At 27.8% G+C, this 13,574-nt stretch overlaps 1 long non-coding RNA gene across 1 annotated transcript in view; it reads left to right on the forward strand.

The window, feature by feature from the left end:
• Positions 1–3,430: 3,430 nt before the first annotated feature.
• LOC136088520 (uncharacterized) overlaps positions 3,431–13,574 on the forward strand; it is a 25,116-nt gene continuing 14,972 nt past the window's right edge. Inside the window, exon 1 of the long non-coding RNA XR_010642230.1 lies at positions 3,431–3,556. This is a non-coding gene — a long non-coding RNA (uncharacterized LOC136088520). The remainder of the gene's footprint in view (positions 3,557–13,574) is intronic.

Here is a 13,574-nt window from a genome sequence, read left to right on the forward strand (position 1 = left end):
GTTTTACTTGTAACATTAACATGTGTGGCAAGGTTACCTAGACTAATAGCATTTTCAATATCCTGAAAATGTTGTTTAACAGCTCTTGTAACAGATTTATATCTTGACCAGCGATTTGAGTTACTTGCTTTCATAGCTAGTTACAAACTGAAAAAATAAAAAAATAAACTAATAAAAAAACAACAAAAACACACACACACACACACACATATATATATATATATCTACTATATATATAAAGGGCAATGTGTGTTTGTGTGTGTGTTTGTTTGTTCTCTATAGAAATCCAAACCGCCGGACCGATCTCGATGAAATTTGGCATGGGGGTAGTCCTCGAGGGGGAGAAGGTTCTTAGCTGGGTTTTGACCCCGTACCCGACCCCCGGGGTCAGGGGGGACCATTTTTTGGGCCCATTTTTGTGTACAGATATCAGGTAAGCCAGTTTAAATATTGGCCCGGGCAACGCCGGGTAACTCCAGCTAGTATATATATGTATATATATATATATATATATATATACATATATATATATATATATATATATATATATATATATATATATATATATATATATATATATATATATATATATATATATATACAGCTATATATATATATATATATATATATATATATATACATATATATATATATATATCTATATATATATATATATATATATATATATATATACATATATATACATACATATAAATATATGTATATATATATATACAGCTAGTATATATATATATATATATATATATATATATATATATACAGCTAGTATATATATATATTATATATATATATATATATATATATATATATACAGCTAGTATATATATATATTATAAATAAAAAAATTAAAAACGCTTTTTTCAAGGTTTTTTTATGTTTACGATGTATATATCTATATATATATATATATATATATATATATATATATATATATATATATATATATATATATATATATATATATATATATATATATATATATATATATATATATATATATATATATATATATATATATATATATATACTAGCTGTATATATATATATATATATACAGCTAGTATATATATATATATATATATATATATATATATATATATATATATATATATATATATATATATATATATATATATATATATATATATATATATATATATTATAAATAAAAAAATTAAAAACGCTTTTTTCAAGGTTTTTTTATGTTTACGATGTCAATTGAGTCAGGTTCGACTTGAACTTTACATTGTAACCAATAGCGGCAGAGTATTTTTTGAGGGGAAAACCCATATTCTGCCGCTATTGGTTACAATGTAAAGTTCAAGTCGAACTTGACTCAAATTCGCTTCTTCCATTCCACCCTTAACGTTAAGATACTAAATATAACAACATTTAACCAACCAACAAATTTAACCAATTTAACCTTAGGATACTAAATATAAAATATTTTAAAACAAAAAATTCTGCTTTAGTCAAAGTTACCTCCAGCTCAACGCCGTTAATGCATGTACTGGAAAATACACGAATTTTGCGTTTTTATAAAAAGGTTATTTTTCACTGCATTTTTTTAGCCCGAATAATTTATCTTTTAAATTTATTTTTTATCTCCTAGCGCTTTGGTTTGTCTAAATCAAACAAAGTTGAATTTTTTTTAAATTACTTAAGTTTAGATATAAAATTTTGCTTTATAGTTGATGAGCCATATTTTGGTATAAAATGGTACTGCTCTCAATGAAGATAAAACATTAAATTGAGAAAACAACTTTTTCAAACAAGTTTAAGTTATATGTTTAATTTCTAACCAGTCATATGTCTGCAAACGTATTACAGGTTGAAAAAAATTAGTTATTTCAAGTTTAAAATCTGTTTTTTCCATTTTATATGAAAGTTTTTATTAATATGAGTGTGAAGAACACACAAATTGACATACGACTAGTTAGACTTTTAAAGTTAAACCTTTTAAGGTTTATTTAAAAGTCTACGCTCAAAATTTAAACATTACTGTAATGTAAACTACCCCTATTTTATAATGCCATAAAACTTTTTAACTAAAATTCCGGTCTATAAATTACCATAGATTAATATATATTTTTTATTTGAATATATATATATATTTTTTATTTGAATATATATATATATATTTTTTATTTTTTTTGTAGAAAATATGTAAACATATTTTCTTACTCCATCGCAAAAGATATGTTGAGTTTTAAACAATATATATAGATATTGTTTAAACTTAACATATCTTTTAAAACTTAACATTTATTGTTTATAAACAAATGTTGCAGACCGGAAAAAAAATATGTTTGTTATCACCGAGAACAAACAAGACAAAAAAGTTTGAGAACTTGCATTAACGGCGTTGAAAGTCAACCCCAGTTTACGGGGTATCATTATTATAATATAAATTATTATAATATAAATATTATTACTTGCTTTATTTTGATGAAAGTAAATGATGAACTAAATCTTTCAATATTTTGTTTTATTTAAAACACTAAAGTTAAATTACCGATTTGTGGTTGAAACCTTTTTAAAATTAATTGCTGAAATGTTCTTTTTGTTGCATTTAAAAACAAATTTTTCTATAAAACCAATTATTTATTTTGAAAAGGAATTCAAAATTTTACTCTTTTATTAATTACAAGCAAATTTAATTGTTTGACATGCAACATTAATTTTTTTTGTTTGTTTGTTTGTTTGTTTTGGTAACAGTTTTAATCCGAACAATATTCTTAAAATAAACTTTACGTTAAAATTTATATACTAAAAAAAAAGTAAATTCACCTAAATAACCATCCACTTGAGCTGGAAACTTTTTTTTGTTTTGTTTATATTTATGGACAAAAAGATGCCAAATGTAGCATTCCGCATATAAAAAGTTATTGTATGTTATTTTGAGACACCCTAATATATACAGATGTATTATTTAGCAAATTTTGTTAATTTTAATATAGTGTTTGTATACCTTATGGAATTATTGGTTTCCGGACGGGCCCCATATGGTTATATGTAATATATTATATATAAAATAATATACATAATTGTATATTAATTTATATATAAGTTATTATTAATAATAACTTATACTTGCAATACTTATACTTGTAAATACTTATAATACTTAGCCTATGTTTACAATACTGATAAAATTTGTATTAATATAAACTTTTGCATTCAAACTTTATTTATAAAACTTTAATTTAACTTGACAACTTTAACATAAATAACAATAACTAAAAAAAGTTATTATATAGATCATGACCATATGCTTATTTATTATAACTGAGTTATAGTAAGTTGAACACTGTTTTTGTTTTCCATAACTTAATTTATAATGTTGGGATAAAAGTATAAAGTTCCAGGTCATAGGTCTTATATGATGCATCTTATGTATATCTTGTATTTTGCAGCATGTTTAAAAATATTTCTACTTGGTGCACTCTGACTGTTAACAATATTTGCATACTGATATGATTAAAAGTGACTTCAACAACCAGAATGTATTTTTGATAAATATTAATAATGACAGGTTAGTAAATATAATTATAATAATAATGGTAATAACTTTTGTTTATTAAAATTAGTGAAAGACTTATGTATGATATATTCCATGAACTTTGGGGGACAAATGTAATGGAGTAAATATTACTTTTGTTTATTACCACAATTAGAGTAATGTAAGAAAATATTATTTTTATCTAAAGAATATTCTACAAAAATCAATATTTTCTTAAGTATTAAATATTATAAAAAAACACGTATTAAAAAAAAACATGTATTATAAAATAAAAAAATAAGTATTCAAGTTTAAAAAAAACACATGTATCATGATTAAGTATATACATCACATTAACTATGTTGTCTGTAAGTTAGGGGTTGCAGTTGATATTTCAGCTTCAGCTTTAAACTCATTAGCTTCAAATTAAAGCTGAAGCTGATCAAGTCAGTTCAATCAGCTTGATAGCTGATTGTAAGAGAATAATACTCCATAGATATTTTATATTAAAAAGACATGTAGGAAATAATTCAATGAAAATCTAAAATAGTGACAAAATTTAAACATACATGTAAAAAGTTTTAAATAAAATTTGCAAAAGGTTTTTGCTGTTTATAAATGTTGCTGTCAGAGCCTAGGCCTAGGACTCACAATTTTGGGCAACCCAAATTGGATTTTTAGAGATTTGTTTAAAAAGTGGTGCCAAAAACCTAATTCCATTTTTGATTATCTACATAATTTTTTGGTAGAGTTCAAAGTTCTTCCAAAAGATGGTTTTATCTGTTAAAATATTGAGTAGGAAATCAATCTTGCTGTTATCATATGTGTGCACCAGCTAGAGCATTTGTTAAGTGTACTAGGGTTATAACTCAAAATGGTTATAGCTGATGTAAGCGTTGTGTTCAAAAAGGAGAGTGGTGTGGCAAGATAATACTACCACATATTTCATCAATTTTAAGCACTGATTCAGATTTTTGTCATCAAAAGCATTCTGAACATCTTAGTGGTGTGTTAAATGGATTTAAATTTTGACATGGTGACAAAGTTTCTTTTAGACTTTATGCATCTAGTATGCTTAGGAGTATGCAAAGACTCATCAACTTATGGTTAAATGGCCCAAATTTTGTTTACATTTGGGTCATTTAATCATATGCCAGATATGCCGTTATATTCCATGAAAACCAAGGACTTAGATATTAAATAATGGAAAGCAACTAAACTTAGACTTTTTTTAGTATACACTGGGCCAGTTATTTAAAGGAGACAATTTAGCCAAAAATCTATTCAAACTTTTTAGTACTTTCAGTTGCAGTTCTAATTTTATAATGTTTTATTTTATTGAAAAAAATCAGTTACTAACTTATTTTGTGCAGTTATTTGGTGAACTTTACTGTAAGGATCAACTAGTTTACAATGTCCATTCTTTAATACATATAGGAAATGATACAGTTAAATTTTAAGTACTTGATAGATGTCCCTCATTCAAATACAAAACTTTTTCAGATCAATTAAAAAAGCTTGTTCCAAGAATAAAGGGTTGCTCCAATAAACACGTACAAGGATATGTACAGAAATTTAGTTTTCCTAATTTTGATGGATCAGTAACTATTACATTGAGACACTGTTTACAATTTAAAATTATCAAGGTTTAGAATGTTTTTTTCTGCTAATGAAGGTGATAATTATAAGAGCGATCGTTGACCACGGAAATCATATTTAGTTGCGAAAAACTGGCCAGATTTTTTAGTCGTTTTGAGAACATTTCATTTTATGTATGTTTCCATGTTTGTCCGCAAAATAGTTATAAGTTTAAAACGTAAACTTAAATGTTCTTAAAACATCTTGGTGCGGAAAAATAAAAAGAATATTCGAGAACATTAAAAAGACGTACAAAATAATTCTATTAGTTTAAAAAATACGCTAAGCGAATTGTAGTTCTAGAGTATTCTGTTGAAATGTTTTTAAAGTTTGTTTTAAATATTTGTTTTATTCGAGGTTTTTTAAGTTTTGATATTTCTTACATAAATTGTTTGAAGAATATATGGTCACGCGAATTATTATTTATTTAGAGCTACATTTGCAAAGCCGTAAATTTTTTAAACTATTATTATTTGCTTACAAAAATAATGTTTCTAATATATATTTTTTATATTGTCAAAGATTTGTAAAATTTATTATATTAGAATATTATTTTATTAGTACTTTCTTATTTTTTATTTAAAAAGTATGTAATTTATATGTAAATGTAATTTTGTTTATCTGTTTATTTTTGAAAATTTGAACATTTAATATACTCATAAAACATTTGATGTAATCTATTAAAGCATATTTACGATTATTTTTCTGAACAAATAGGTATTCAACGATAATTGCGTTTTCAATAAAATTAAAAATAATTACCAAAGTTAATAATTCTAATTATTAAATAAACATATAAGAAGAATGTACTCTATTATCCTTAATAGAGGTGGGTGGGGCGGATATATATTAATTAGTTTTTAGGAAATTTTCCCACTAATGGATAGTTACTAACCCTAGGTCATTAAGCCCTCCCCCCCTGTTTACTAATTTTTACTTGTTATCAACAAAAAAAAATATTTCTCAAAACTAAAAGTTAAAATTGCCCTAAAGAATTCAAAAACATACTAGTAATTTGGATCCCCCCGTTTATCAGATCTGAAAGGTCTGAACTAAAGTTCCCAATCAGCCTTTTATTCCCATCCTCTCTTGTATTAAGGACTCGAGTTTAAGACTAGACAATATTGTTTCGTCCTCTAGAACTCTTCAGTAATGCATTGATTATATGGGTCTTAGCAATAAAACTAGAAAACTTTTTGTTGCGCACAAACTACGGAGTAGTGGGCAAACACTATTCAAACAGCAATGACACATCTCATAAGGAGAGAGCTTAACAAAACTACAAGTTAAGGAGCTAAATCCAACATTAGACAATATTGTTTTACAACACAAACATAATTGCGTACATGACATACATGAACAATACAACAGCATACACAACAAAAAACAAACATAATTACGTATATAAAGTGACTTACGAGTGGATCAGCACCGCGCCAGAGGTCGAGACAGAACACAAACATGAATGAACGAAACAAAAACATGCATAATAAAACACAAACATAATTATGTACATAAAGTGACTTACGAGTGGATCAGCACCACGCCAGAGGTTGAGACAGAACACAAACATAAATGAACGAAACAAAAACATGCACAACAAAACACAAACATAATTACATACATAAAGTGACTTACGAGTGGATCAGCACCGCGCCAGAGGTCGAGACAGAACACAAACATAAATGAACGAAAAAAAAAACATGCACAACAAAACACAAACATAATTACGTACATAAAGTGACTTACGAGTTACATTTAACCTTGACGGATAAAAATTTTAAAATAAAATGTTTATTCTTCCGATTCAGATGTAGAACTGAAATTGTTACTGTCACTGCTTTCTTTGCTACTATAATCAGTGCAATGGTGTTCTGAGTATTTATTACTAGTTTTGCAGCTTTCCATTCCGGAAGAACCATTTTAAAATCTATTCCTGCAGCCTCTAGAAGGTAAAAGAGTTCCTTTAGTAATAAAGAGATGCTGGCATCACCATACATGCTGTCCATAACTGTGGATCTAACCAATCCATTGATTCAAATATGGGATTTAACAGCGAACTAAATCTATTGTTTATCAATGGCAGAATGATGTCAATTGCTGATTTTCTTAAATTAATAGCAGAACTAAGACAATCTAAGTTAAGATTAGCCATGTTGCAGAGCTCAATCTCAACGAACTCTTTATTCAATTTTTTCAACTCGTGGCCTTCTTTTAAATACGAAGAAACAAGATTAGTTGTACCATCTTTTTCATTGATTCTAAACTTTAGTAAATATGAACCAATAATTTCGTCAATACCTTCATTGCTTAATTTATCTAAGCTAGCCTTAGTTACATCCACTGCTGGTTTTAATTCATTTACCATTCAACATATTCTTTTCTAAAAGCAACGATAATGGAAATAAATTTTTTTAGATATCTAAATAACTTCGAACTATACATAATAGTCTGTATTCATGCAGCCATTTGGATAACCCTGAAATCTTATCACCCTTATCTGCTTTAGTGTCGTGATCCGCAAGAGAAACCCACAATAAGTGAAGGCCAGTTATGTAGCAGTTTTATAAAGCCGCATCTCCTGTGACTTATAAAGCGCGTTCCCAATATTTTAGGCAAGGTGTAGTATGTAATATTTAAAGCCTCGCCAGCTTTTTTAACCACGCTTTTTAATTTGCCAGAATTACGAAATAAACTAAAAATGGAAATATACAGGCGTTCACACTCTTTAAACTGCGATATATCTTTTACAGCCCCTTTTATAGCTAATTCTAAACGATGGTTTATGCATTGAATTTTAATCAGCCACATTCTATCATTTTTTAACTGCGTTAACACTACATTATAAATTCCAAAATTGACGCTTGCTCCGTCGGCCGTCGCGCTGATAAGTTTAGATTTGTAAGCTGCCGCAGTTAAAGGAATATTACCTGATTCATTAAAAATGCTATCAATAGCCTTTTTAATTCCATTAGCCCCCATACCACCCAAATTGTTCATATCAAGTAAAGATACTACAAAGTAAGCAGGGATCCCCTCGCATTCAACGCGCACTAGAATCAACTCTTTCTCGTCCTTCGTTTTTCTAGCCTGTAAGCCATCAGAGAGAATGGAGAAAAACCTTTTATCGTTGATAATTTTTAGCAACTTTTTCTTTTACGGCACTGGCAATGCAGGAGATATATTCACGTGCTAAAAAAATTAATTAAAACAATTTAAAATCAATTAGACAACAAAAAATTATAAATTTTATAAAAAATCAATAACCTGCTTTATTGTTGCATTTTCCTTCTAAAAGAAGTAAACCGTTAATTCTTTGACATTTTATCAGCGTCTCGAAATGGCTATGTGGCATGCTCGGTTTTAGAGCCATTTCATATGCAGTTTTTAACATCTTTAATAACGCATCGCGGCTGTCATGTGGTACCGAGTTTTCTATATCGAAGTTGGTTACTCTACTACTTCCAGGATCTTCTGAGTACCCATTTTCAATTTGTACTGCCAACCTATGACTTTTACCTTTTAGATGGCGATCAACCTTTAGTATTATCAAAAATATTCATGAATAAAATTAAATAATTCAATAAAAAGTTGATTACATAAATTCACGGCACATTATATAATACTTTATAAATAATACTTTTAATGAAACAGTAAAAATATTCATAAGTAAAAATTATGTTTAAGTTATTTCCTGGACAGACAAATTAAAATAAAGTAAATAATTTTAATCTCACCTGATGTTTTGTCACCAAACAAGTTCCCTCAATAAACAAATAATTCAACGCTCCTTTAAATAAAGGATCTTTTAATATAGCTGTTTTGTGCCTAGCACAAATTTTACACGATATTTTAACAACTAAGCCATTTTCTTCCGTGTACCCGATAACTGATTCTTTCCCCCACGAAAGAAAGGTTGTTAAGTTCTTAGATATTGGTTTACTAACTCCAACTATTTTAGCTTCAGTTGCCATACTTGCAAACTCGTTATACTTAAAGTTCCATTTTTCTGTTTTAAATACTAATTAAAATTAAAAAGCCCACTCACTAAATGTCATCAGCAGTATTGTGAAGCAGTTCCGCTTCCTCTTCATAAAGTATTTTTAACCTTTTTAGTTGATTTCTATCTTATTTTAATTTCTACAGAAACTCAATGATTTAATTATTTCATTTGTCGATCTTTCTAAGAAGTTTCAAGTATGTTAGGCTTTTCAAATAAAGCGAAGCATAAAATAGTTATTAAAAAAATTAACTTTTTTAGTTTTAAAATTATTTAGTTTAAATAAAACTAAAACTAGCTTAGTTTTATTAGAATCTTGTTGGATTTTTGGGAGCCTGGGCCTTTTATGTTATGCTACAACGTAAAAATGACTTAAAAAAAGGTCAACTTGACTATTTCGGGGCCTCTAACATTATAGCCCCCTACTTAATCCACCACTGGAAATAGAACACAAGTATATAAATTATATCACACTCTTTGATAAATAAAAGAACATTTGTTTTCTTTTTTAAGCAATCGTAAAATGTTACTTTATATTAAAAATATCGCTTAGTTTTATAAAAAAAATTATATAAGAGCGATGTTTCGAAACTATTTGTTCTAAACGCAATTTATTTTGCTTTAAGTTTTTTCGCGTTTAAGTTTTTTTTTGTATCTATAATTGTCTCTCATCGGTTCAGATAATCTTTTTTGCGCTATTTTTTTTTCTTTTTGAAATGTTCTCAAAACGACTAAAAAATGTGGCCGGTTTTTCGCAACTAAATATTATTTCCGTGGTCAACGATCGCTTCCGCTTCCCAACCAAGCCTGTATATATATATATATATATATATATATATATATATATATATATATATATATATATATATATATATATATATATATATATATATATATATATTATATGTATATATATATATACAGTGGGTTGCATAAATATAGAGTCACTACTTTGTTTGTGTGAATTTTTTTTTTTTTTCACAATTATCTTTGAAGCCAACTAAATAATACGATTAAAAGTGTATTAAATGTCTTAATTAATTGATTCTCTATCGAATGGTCTATAATTGGAACTCGTTAGGTTAACCAGTCTTGAGTAATTATTAGTTTGATTAGAACATACCTGTATCTCTAATGTAGCAAAAATATTGAGTCAACTAAAATTTAATGACTTAAGTTGAAATATCTCAACAAAATGTTATCTGAGCGATCTAAAGTTTAGTGGTTGATTTTTTTCCAACTATATAAATGTTCTTGCGAAAATAAAATAAAATTATCATTTTTATATCTTGAGTTATTTGCATTAGTTATTATTTGGTAAAGTAAATAGACAAAATGGGCAGAAAAACTATTTCAGAAAAGGTACGATGGCAAATTGTAGGTCTGCTAAAAGATAAAACAAAAAGCCAACAAGAAATAGCTCGAATGTGCAATGTTTTGCTTAAATGTGTACAAACAACGTTGAAAAACCACAAGCTACATAATGATGTTAAAGATTTACCAAGGCTGGTAGGCCTTTAAAGCTAACTTCAAGAAACCAAAGTTATCTCTATCAAAAGGTTAGGCAAGACCCTAAAATTTCTTACCGCGAACTTGCTGAAGGGTTCACTGCATGGACTGCACGAAGATGCCTAAATAAGTAAGGCTTAGATTGCTATGTCGCTGCTCGAAAACCACTTTTGTGTGTCTCAGGTTGCCTAAAAAGATTAAAGTGGTCTAGAGAAAGACTTCACTGGTCTGTAGAAGACTAGGCCAAAGTTATTTTCAGCAACAAATCCAATTTTGAGGTGATAAATTGCAAGTCAAGATTAATCATCAAGAGGGTGGCTGCTGAAAAGTTCAAAGAGTATTTTTGTGTACCAAGTATAAAAGGCAGAGGAGGACCAGTTGGAATATGCGGATGCTTCTCCCATAAAGGAACTGAGTCATACAACATTTATAAAGAATTAACCAGTACAACTACAAAGAGATCCTCAAAAGTAAACTTTTGCCGAAAGCCAGAGCTTTTTACGGAAGACGACAACAATGGATTTTTCAGCACGATGACGCTATGGCTCACACTGCAATCTTGGTTAAAGAGTGGCTTGATCGGAAAAACATTATGGTCTTGCCTTGGCCAGCTTGTTCTCCAATCCCATTCAGAACATTTGGGCTTGAATAGACAAGAGATTGGTCAAAGAGAGCATAGCCAGTGTTGCGCAATTACACCAGGCGTTAGAAAAGCTTTGGAAAGAATTTCCAAGAGAATTATGCATCTGACTAGTTTAATCTATGTATAGACGTGTTCGTGCATGAGTGAAAGTTTTTTCAGAAAAAAAAAATCTTAAATTTTTTTTTTGAAAAAACTTTTTGTCTTATTTTGTTTATAAACTGTTAATAACCACTGTTAATAAAATTAAAAACAAATTAAATAATTAACTTTTTTGTTTGCTTTAAATGTTCAAAAAATATTAAAAAATCATATTAAAAATCAACTGACTCTATATTTATGCAACCCACTATATATATATATATATGTGTATATATATATATATATATATATATATATATATATATATATATATATAGAACCCTTAGATGTTGTCCGAAAGTTTTTTCGATATTTTGTTGACAAAAAGTAAAAATTAAAATGCAAGACCGGAATTTTTTTTTTTTAATAATGATAGACTGCCTGCCCCAACCAAACCCTCAGTCGATGTAGCAGCACTCCCTTGCGGGTCAGGCTATTTGTCAGTCGATGTAGCAGCACTCCCTTGCGAGTCAGGCTATTTGTCAGTCGATGTAGCAGCACTCCCTTGCGAGTCAGGCTATTTGTCAGTCGATGTAGCAGCACTCCCTTGCGAGTCAGGCTATAAGATAGTCGATGTAGCAACACTCCGCGCATGATTTACAGTAAAAAAAATAAAAATAAAAACATTTTATTAAAAAAAATAAAAATAAAAACATTTTATTAAAAAAAAAAAAAAAAAAAACATTGTTTATATTTTTAAAATCATTCAAAATGTTTTAAAAAAATTCAGAATGTTTTTAAAAAAATTCTGGTCAATTAAATTTGAGTTTTTGTTTTTTTTTTAAAAAAATATTAATTTTTAATTAAATTAATGTTTTTTACTTTCGTCCAACACGGAAATGTTGGACGAAAGTCAAAAGTAATTAAAAGTGACGTATGTGTTGGCGTAAGAATCACTTTTTTCCTTCCGCTCTTCCTAAAGCCAACAAACTATAGAACTATATATATATATATATATATATATATATATATATATATATATATATATATATATATATATATATATATATATATATATATATATATATATATGTATATATATATATAATAAATATGTTACTGTTACCCGCAGTACCAGGAATTAGCTAAATGCTAATATTTATAATATAATTTAATATTGCAACTCTGAGTTTCATGTGTTATCACAATCATCAGGCAAGTAGTAAAAGTTTAATTTTGCTACGATTTGTTTAGTGGACGTTACGGTTTATATTTGTATTTTAGATCGTTACGGGACGGAAATTGATTAGTAGTTAGGTTAATAATATTATTAATTTGTTTTTAGTTGGCTAATAACTGTGAAATAGTTATATGTTTAATGTTGTTTAAAATACTCTTTATGTGTTACTGTGTATTATTTGTGTATTAAAAAATAATAAAATAAAAATAAGAATTAAAATTGATATAAAAATATACATAATATTATGAAATATATTACAAAAGCTGTGTATGTGAGTAATTTATTAGTTAGCCTAGAGATATATGGAGCAGATTAGTATAGTTATTTTTATTTATAGTTGTTAGTCAGTTTGTAGCGAGCTTTGTAATTTTTTAATAAGAATTTATTTTCGTGGCGGCACTTTGATATAATTTCGGTTCTCTTATTTAACAGTTCTTCAGGTTTTGGATATGATATAATAGTAAATTTCTCATACAGACATAGTGGGCATCTTTTGGAAATATTTGAGTAGGGGGGTACTGATTTGAGAATAGACCATGTTAGCATAGGGGTTTCATTAAAATTGTTTTTTAAATCCCAGACATAGTTTGATAGGGCGGTAGAATTTTTGTATTTAATATTGTTGAATGATGATTTGTGGTTGTTGTATCTGGTTTTTTTACTCACCTTCCGTTACATACATCCACATATCTTCTAATCATCCACCACAAATTATTAAACACTTACCTACTTCAATATCAAACAGACTATCGCAAAATTCCTCCAGCGAAGTTATATTTAATCAATCTAAAAACGAATATAAACAAGCACTAAAAAATAGCGGATACAAAAACTACTCCCTCAAATATTAGATCAAACAAAAAATACCCCAGAAAAATCGTAAACGCAATATCATATGGTTCAACCCCCCAATTCAATAGCTAGTTCCTGGTACTGCGGGTAA

The sequence above is a fragment of the Hydra vulgaris genome, chromosome 12, assembly GCF_038396675.1.
Source record: "Hydra vulgaris chromosome 12, alternate assembly HydraT2T_AEP".
In the NCBI taxonomy this organism is placed as follows: Eukaryota; Metazoa; Cnidaria; class Hydrozoa; order Anthoathecata; family Hydridae; genus Hydra; species Hydra vulgaris.